Source organism: Myotis myotis, unplaced genomic scaffold, assembly GCF_014108235.1.
Source record: "Myotis myotis isolate mMyoMyo1 unplaced genomic scaffold, mMyoMyo1.p scaffold_m19_p_3, whole genome shotgun sequence".
Taxonomy (NCBI): domain Eukaryota; kingdom Metazoa; phylum Chordata; class Mammalia; order Chiroptera; family Vespertilionidae; genus Myotis; species Myotis myotis.
Window position 1 is genome coordinate 159,047,239 of NW_023416335.1, and position 9,047 is coordinate 159,056,285.

At 39.2% G+C, this 9,047-nt stretch overlaps 1 non-coding gene and 1 pseudogene across 1 annotated transcript; one reads left to right on the top strand and one right to left on the bottom strand.

The window, feature by feature from the left end:
- The first annotated feature begins 491 nt into the window (after positions 1-491).
- On the top strand, positions 492-4,628 carry LOC118650652 (annotated as a pseudogene).
- A 601-nt stretch (positions 4,629-5,229) lies between these two features.
- Positions 5,230-5,355, bottom strand: LOC118652343. Its single transcript, XR_004966587.1, has one exon. It is a non-coding gene; the product is annotated as a small nucleolar RNA SNORA32 (small nucleolar RNA).
- Between the last annotated feature and the right edge of the window lie 3,692 nt (positions 5,356-9,047).

Below are 9,047 nucleotides of genomic sequence, written 5' to 3' on the forward strand. Positions count from 1 at the left end.
AGGCCACTGATAAAATGTATGAATAGGCAAGCAGATGGAGTTAAAAAAAAATGTAAAGGAAATGCTACAAAAAATAAAAGAAAGGACATATAAAATGGAACTTAGTGATGAGTAAAAGGAATAAAATTACTTAAAATATTTGCTAATTTCAGAAAATAGAATATCTAAACTATTTAAATAGTCTATTAGGGTAAAGTCTTTGGAAGATGATATAGATCAATGTTAAATTGTGGGGATAAAGTTTTAATGACTGATAAACCACAGTCAGACTTATTTCAATCTTGTCAAAGGAAAATACTCAGCATTTTTATAAATATGACTGACTTTAGAGGACATATTCATTTTGATGAATTCAAAGTAGATTTGTGAAAATATTTACACATTGACAAGTTTCTGAATGTGAAACATTCTATGGCTGAGAATAAAGAAACCTATTTTCTCACTTGTGCTTTAAATTTTTTTTCTAGCTTTGATAGGAAAACAAAAAAGAAATGAACAAGTCAACAGAAATAGAGTTCATTTTGCTTGGACTGACAGGTGACCCTCTGTTGCAAATTGTGATTTTCCTGTTTTTATTTTTCAACTACATCTTGAGCCTGACGGGGAACTTAATTATCATCCTCCTCACCATGCTGGATCCCCGTCTCAAGACTCCAATGTATTTCTTCCTCAGAAATTTCTCCTTCTTAGAGATTTCATTCACAACCGTCTGCATTCCACGATTCTTAATAAGCATTCTGAGTGGAGACAAAACAATTTCCTACAGTGGTTGTGTAACTCAATTGTTCTTTTTCATTTCATTAGGAGTTACAGAATTTTTCCTTCTGGCTGCCATGTCCTATGACCGCTATGTTGCCATCTGCAAACCGCTGCACTACCCCATCATTATGAACAGCAAAGTGTGCTGTCAGCTTGTACTCAGCTCTTGGATATCAGGATTCCTAATCATATTTCCCCCTTTGGTCTTGGGACTCAAGCTGGATTTCTGTGCCTCCAAAACGATTGATCACTTCCTCTGTGACACTTCTCCCTTACTGCAGATCTCTTGTACAGATACGCATTTCATAGAGTTGATGGCCTTTGTCTTAGCTGTGGTGACACTTGTCATCACTTTGTTGTTAGTGGTCCTCTCCTACGTGTACATCATCAAAACCATTCTAAAATTCCCTTCTGTTTAACAGCGAAAAAAGGCCTTTTCCACCTGTTCCTCACACATGGTTGTTGTCTCTATTACTTATGGGAGTTGCATCTTTACGTACATGAAACCTTCAGCAAGGGAACGGGTGTCTTTAACTAAAGGCGTAGCTGTGCTCAATACCTCTGTTGCTCCCTTACTAAACCCCTTCATTTACACTTTGAGGAACCAGCAGGTGAAAGAAGCTCTCAAGGATACGCTTCAAAGGTTTTGTTATTTTGAAAACAATGAGACAAAATTGGGGTGTAAGTAATATGTTGTCGAAACATGAATGGGAAAATTGAAAACAATGTTCAGTTCATTCATTCATAGCTATGCCATTTCTCCCCTCAATGATTTATATCATATTAGGCTTACTAAGTCTTCCTGGTCTCTGTACTTCTCTCTGTTCTTTCTGAATAGATCTTTTTACTCTTTAGTGGTAAACTGCCTTCTCCAATTCAGAATATTAAATTCCATCTTTGATTAGAAATATATCTCCCCATAAATGATACTTTCATGTACTGAATGCCTTCAAAAACTAAACCTTGCAAGATATATGTGGTTAATTATTTCAACATGTGTGTGCTAATTGCTAAGCATTGCTTTTAGGTATTTTCTCAGCTAAATTGTGAGAGAAAACTCAAAATTTGATAATTATAACATGCAATAATTGCTATTGTAATGAAAAAGAGAGAAAAATTAAATAATTTTAAGGATCATGGTAACCTTTCAAAAAGTTATTTATGCTGAAACTTGAAGGTTGAATAAGGAAATAAAAAATTCCAAAAGTTCTTTAATCAGAGATATAAAATGTGAAAAGGAGAGTTACAGTGATTGAGTATATCGTGTTTGTAACATTATTAGTTATTGTTTGGTGTAGAAATAATTGAACTCCAGGCTTTGATTAAAATTGCTTATATTGTATTGCAGTATTAGGCCTACAAAGGATAGCCATGAAAGAAATTTAGGTATAATTTATTTACATATGGGGTTGGGAATCTTTCTATATATTTTAAACTATTTTCAAATTAAAAATGCCTGACCCATTTTGTTTCTATCAGTTTAATCAAATTTAAGAAGCATAATGTTTTTGAGGTGTACCCATACTATTGCATGCATCCTTAGTTCATTTCTTTTTGCTGATGTGATTTAGTAGAATCTCTGGTGTCCTTGAGTCATACCTTGCATTCTCTACCCTAGTCTTACACCTTGGTGGTTTTATTCTCTGAGGAATCTCTCCCTGAGATTGGCCAGTGTGAAAATCAGGATAAACCATATTCTGAAATTCCAATCACTGAAAACTATTATCATCCCACAATGTCCTTTGAAATAAGCTGTCTGCTAAAGGGAAATAGATAAAAGGGAGTGCTTCTTCATGTCTTGTTAACTCTACTCTTCACTTTCCATTCTCTAAGGAAGTTGGATGACCGGGAATGTCCCCAGAGGAGAAAAAGAAGGATACATGTGGAGGAATACCATGACCCTTTTGTTGCTTATTTTAGAAGCCCATCTGTGTTCCAAATTAACTCCTATTATTTTTTTTTGAAAAAAAATTTAAATTTAACTCTGTTAAAAGTGTTACAGATGTCCCTCTCTTTCCTCCCAATTGACCCCTTTCTCTCTGTACCCACCCCCTCCCCATGCCTACACCACACTATTATCTGTGTCCATTGCAAAAGACCTCAAAACTCAACCTGCTTTTGAAGAGCTAGGCAGTGGTCCGCAAACTGTGGCTTGAGAGCCACATGCGGCTCTTTGGCCCCTTGAATGTGGCTCTTCCATAAAATACCACGTGCGGGCGCGCACCTACAGTGCGATTGAAACTTCGTGGCCCATGCGCAGAAGTCAGTATTTTGTGGAAGAGCCACACTCAAGGGGTCAAAGAGCCGCATGTGGCACATGAGCTGCAGTTTGCCGACCACTGAGCTAGGGGAATCATGTTTGAACACCGGATAGAATATTGAGGAAACCAATAGCATATATCTCAGGTTGGAGTCCTTTGGAGATTGGTTCATGAAAGATGCTGGGAAATGGCAGTAATTTCTGAGGAAGCATCTATCAACATTCTCAACAGTAAGGTAGGTAGTTCTCAAATGCTATAAAACCACTATGGATCTCCTGTCTGCTCACCAGTCTGACTACAAAACAGCTCTGGAGATTATTATGCTAAGTGAAATATGTAAATCAGAAACAGACAAATACCATATGATCTCATTTATATGTGGAATCCTAATGAACAAAATAAATTGATGAACACAATAGAAATAGAGGCATGGGTACATGGAACAGCTTGACAGCTATCAGAAGGGGAGTGGACAGGAGGAATGGATGAAAGAAGATAAAAGGATAAGCCAAAGAACATATATGCATAACCCATAGACAACAGTGTGGTCATGGTGAGAGGGGTGGGGTGGCAGGGGCTGGGTGGAGGTGGGCAAAGGGGGGGGCGGATGAGGACATTTGTAATAGTGTCAACAATAAAAATAAATAAAAAAAGCCAGCCTCTGCTGTTTTTCCATTTTCAAATTTTGCACAAAGTCCTCTCATTGATAAACTGTACATTTGAACCACACAGGGAAAAGGATGCTGGGAAATGGTATCCTGTTTCCCCGGCACTCAGAGAACAACTAAGAAAGTCATATGTGATCAGTTGGCAGCAGATAATTCAATGCAGATAGTTTGAAAATAACCAAAAACATGGGCTCAGAAATTGCAAATCATTATTTCTTTCTCTGGCTGTGCCAAAGAATGATGTCAGTGTTAGGGGCAAGTTAAAGAGATAAGGTTTGTTTTTTACCTCTTGTTCAGTTTATCCCATTAAATACAATAGTACTTGAAGGTTTTAACATTATGAATGCTTCAATCCATGTAATACATTCATATTACTTCAGAAATTTTTGGCACCCTGTTGAAACCTATGTTTCTTCAGGGCACAGTATATGGGCTTTATATGGAGGAAAGAATGAGAAAAAAAGAGATGTAAAAGTATAAAATAACTTATATTACTACTAGAGGCCTGGTGCATGAAATTTGTGCACTTGGAGGAGGGTCCCTCAGCCTGGCCTGTGCCCTCTTGCAGTCCAGGAGCCCTCAGGGGTGTCCAAATGACGCTTTAGGCCTGCTCCCACCAGGAGCAGTCAGACATTCTTAAGGCTGGGAAAGGCTTTCACCACCGCTGCTGCGCTCGCCAGCCCTGAGCCTGGTTTCTGGCTGAGTGGTGCTCCCCCTGTGGGAGCGCACTGACCACCAGGGGGCAGCTCCTGCATTGAGCATCTGCCTTCTGGTGGTCAGTGTGCATCATAGGGAACGGTCGTTCTGCCGTTCAGTCAATTTGCATATTACCCTTTTATTATGTAGGATTACAGTAATTACATTACCGGAGGCTAGCACAAGTCTAGTACACATAAATACAAATTTCTGTGGTAAGGAGAGAACCAAAATGGCGGCATAGGTAAACGCCTGTACTTGCTGCCTCCCACAACCACTTCAAAATTACAATTAAAATACAGAATAACTATCATCCAGAACCACGGGAAAGCTGGCTGAGTGAAAGTACCACATCTAGAGAGGTAAAGAAGAAAGCACTTTGAGACTGGTAGGAGGTGCGGAGGCACAGAATGGGCAGGCCCGGCACTGGGTGTGCCCCTTTTTATTTTTTTTCTACAAAAAGTATAAAGGGCTTTTATTATTTGTAACATAGGCACAACTATTTAAAGTTAATAAACTTTTATTTAAGGAATTTCACATGTTCTGAGTTCTTCCACTGCCTTAGTTCCTCTCTTGAGTTTGAGTGTTACTCGTCTTATTCCCTTTTTTTGCTCAATCATGATGTCATTTCAGTCAGTCCTATATAATATGAATAGAGATTATCATGATCACCAACTTTATGGTAACTGAGAAGGATTGGCTAGACAAAGGACATCAAGGCCCCAGATATCTAAGATGGCTGTTATCAAATCTCACTGATTACCAATGGCTATTACAGAAACCTCCTATAGCTTGTGTTATATTTATAGTGGACAGTGATCTAGCAATGTAAATTAAGGTTAGTAAAATGTTCCCAGTAGGCTGAATGCTATGCTACCAACATGGCAGGAAAAAAACCTATTGGGGAAATGTTTTGTGGTCATGTCCATGGCAAATGAGAAACTGCATTCTAAAAGCCTTAGTAATGACCATTAAGTGTGTGCTGCTTTTTAAATAGGGAGGGAGATTGCCTCTGTGGAGGCCACCTGGAGGAGCAAGGAGTCTTAGCCCCATACCAGAGTCCCAGCTCAGGGTCCCAGAGCTGGGGAAAGAAGTCCCTATGGGCCATAAGAACTATGAACTGTAAAAACCAGTGCAGATTGGGGCTGAGTGACACACAGGCTGCTGGAGACCCAACTGCTCCTCTTAAAAGGCCAGCACTGTGAATTGAATTTACAAGTTCCTGTTTGCTCTGACCTCCAGTGCCGGGGGGAGGCTCAGGGGGAACCTAGACACATACGGGAGAAACTGGAGTGTCTAGCATCAGGGTAGGAACGTGGGGGCAGCTTTCTTCCAAATGGAGGTGCTTACAACAGTCATTGTTTCCATGCTGGGATCTCCCCTTGCAGGGCTGACTGGCAGCCATTTCTGTTTACTCTGCCCTGGTGATTCCCTGAGACCGTGCTCCACCCAATTTACAACCCCACCCAAGCTGTGCGCAGTGGCTTTTGCATATGAATGGTCTGTCCTTTTCCAGCCTAAAACCTGTCAAACAAGCTGCAGCTGGGTCAGGGAGCCCCAAACCTATCAATAAAAGGCCCAAGGCCGGCACCAGCACCAGCCTGCCTTGCTTCACAGTTGGGCCTTGCATGGACACTTCCAAACCTGATACAAACAGGAGGAATCTGCAGATCTCTTTTTAGCTCCTGCTGGGTGGCTCCTAGGCAGTGGCTGACTTTGCACCTCCCTGGAGACCCAAGAGCCAGCGCACCCAGTGGTCAGGGTGAGACCAAACCAGATTACAACTCTTCACATCCATAAGTGACACACTCAACAGGCAGACTCAGTGAGCACCAAAGCCCCACTGAAGCAAGTCCTAATCCATAAGGGTGTCTCTGAACAGCAGCTCTTGCACTGAAGTCACAGCTGAACCCCACAGCCAATTGGCGTGGAGATCAATTTCCCACAGTGACACCAAGAGCAATCAAGGCTCAACTACAACAAGACTGTGAACACAGCCCACAAAGGGGTGCACCAAGAGTGTCCACCTCAGGTGATTGGGGAGTCTGAGCTACTGGGCCCTATAGGACACCTACCACACAAGGTCACTCTATCAACTCAAGGAGACTTAGCAGCTACCCAATACATAGAAACAAACACAGGAAGCAGCCAAAATGTGGAGACAAAAAAAATGCCACAAATGAAAAATGGAAGAAAGCAAACTAGTGGATATAGAGTTCAAAATCACAGTTAGAAGGTTACTCAAGAAACTTCTAGAAACCACTGAGGAACTTAGTGAGCCCTTCAAAGATCTTAGTGAGAATGCCAAAAAAAAAAAAAAAAAAAAAGAAGAAAAAAAAATAGGAAAAGGACCAGTCAGAAATTAAGCATACACTGACTGAAATAAAGAATAATATACAGGGATTTAACAGTAGACTATAGAATCCTGAGAATCAAGTCAATGATTTGAAATATGAGGAAGCAAAAAACACCCAACCAGAAGAGCAAAAAGAAAAAAGAATCCAAAAACATGAAGATAGTGTAAGGAGGCTCTTGGACAACCTCAAATGTACCAACATCCGAATTATGGGGGTGCCAAAAGAAGAGAGAGAGCAAGATATTGAAAACCTGTTTGAAGAAATAATGACAGAAAACTTCGCCTACCTGGTGAAAAAAATAGACTTACAAGTTCAGGAAGCACAGAGATCCCCAAATAAGAGGAATCCAAAGAGGACCACACTAAGGCACATCATAATTAAAATGCCAACGGCAAAAGACAAAGAGAGAATCTTAAAAACAGCAAGAGAAAGACAGTTAGTTACTTACAAGGGAGTGCCTATATGACTGTCAGCTGATTTCTCAACAGAAACTATTCAGGCCAGAAGGGAGTGGCAAGAAATATTCAAAGTGATGAATAGCAAGAACCTACAACCAAGATTACTCTACCCAACAAAACTATCATTTAGAATTGCAGGTCAGATAAAGAGCTTCACAGACAAGAAAAACTAAAGGAGTTCATTACCACCAAACTCGTATTATATGAAATGCTGAAGGGTATTTTTTTTTAAGAAGAGGAAGAAGAAGAAAAAGGTAAAGATAAAAAATATGAACAACAAAGTGACAACAAATACATATCTATCAACAAGTGAATATAAAAATCAAGTGAATAAAAAATCTGATGAACAGAATAAACTGGTGAATGGAATATGGAATAGAATCTTGGGCATGGAAATGGAACAGTCTGATGATACTCAGAGGGAAGGGGGTAGGAGGGGGGTGTGGAAAGAGAGAAGGAAAGACCTTATATGCACTTATGCATTACCTATGGACACAAACAATAGGGTGGCAAGGGCCTGGGGTGGGGTGGGAACCAGGTGGAGGGAAGCTATGTGAGAAAAAAAAGAGGGACATCTGTAATAATCTCAACAATAAAGATTAAAAAAAATTTCTGTGGTGAAAACATTTAAGATCTACTCTATTCATCACTTTTAAGTATGTAAGACCATATTGTAACTATAGTCATTATGCTGTATATTAGATCCCTATATGTATTCACTTATCCTATGACTAGAATGTTGTACCTTTGAACAACATCTCCCTATTTTCCCATCTTCTAGTCTCTGAAAAATTTTAATTTGTATATTGATCCCGTGATTGATACAGAATCATAAAAATGAGTTTGTCATCTATCATCTATATGTTTAATATATTATTACAATATACATTATAGTTTGCTATTAGTAGAGTATAAAAACTGAATGTTAAAGAAATTGAACATCATTAAGACAATACAGTACTGTCGTAAACCAGAATATTTTTCTTTTTCAAAAATAGATTGTCAAAAAATAAATAAGCAGATATAGTGATTTCATATGTCAACAAGAAATTTAAATCTGTTTTATTCATAAACTTGAATGTTTTAGAAATATGGTGAAGTAGATGAAAATGGTGATAAAGATAAAGTTAAGTTTATTTAAGGTTTCCATGGCCCTGGCAATGGAAGCCTTATATTACTGTCTCTGCCTAGCCCCCTTCTTCTATCTCCTCACAACCACTGAGAAGCACCAGCTGGGAAACCATTATATTTTTTTATCGGTTTCATCTTTGAATTTTCTTTTAGAATTTATCTTAAAATTATTTATTTGTAAAGAAAGAAAGGGAGCCATAATCAGCCCACAGATTTTAAAGAATTTCTAAAATACAGAAAGAATATAATTTCCCTGTGTATCCTCATCTCAGTTTCACTCCATATTTATATCATCTTATTTTTATCATTATTGGATGGGAACCAAGGGAAACGAGAAAGGATAATTGATATCCAATATTTGATCATCCTATTAGGGCCAAGAACAAAAACATGGCCCTAGCTGGCTTGGTTCAGAGATAGAGTGTTGGCCCATAAACTGAAGGGTCCTGGGTTCAATTCTGGTCAAGGGCACGTACCTTGGTTGCAGGCTCAATCCCAGGCCCTAGTCAGGGCGCGTGTGGGAGGCAACCAATTGATGTGTCTCTCTTACATTGATGTTTCTTTTTCCCTGTCTCTGCCTCCTCTTCTGCTCTCTAAAAATCAATGTGAAAATATCCTCTGTTGAGGATTACCGACAACAACAACAAAAGAATAAAAAGATATTCTTTGTAAGTGGAAATTGATCACTTCATGGAGAAAGATTGGTGTAAGGGAAGC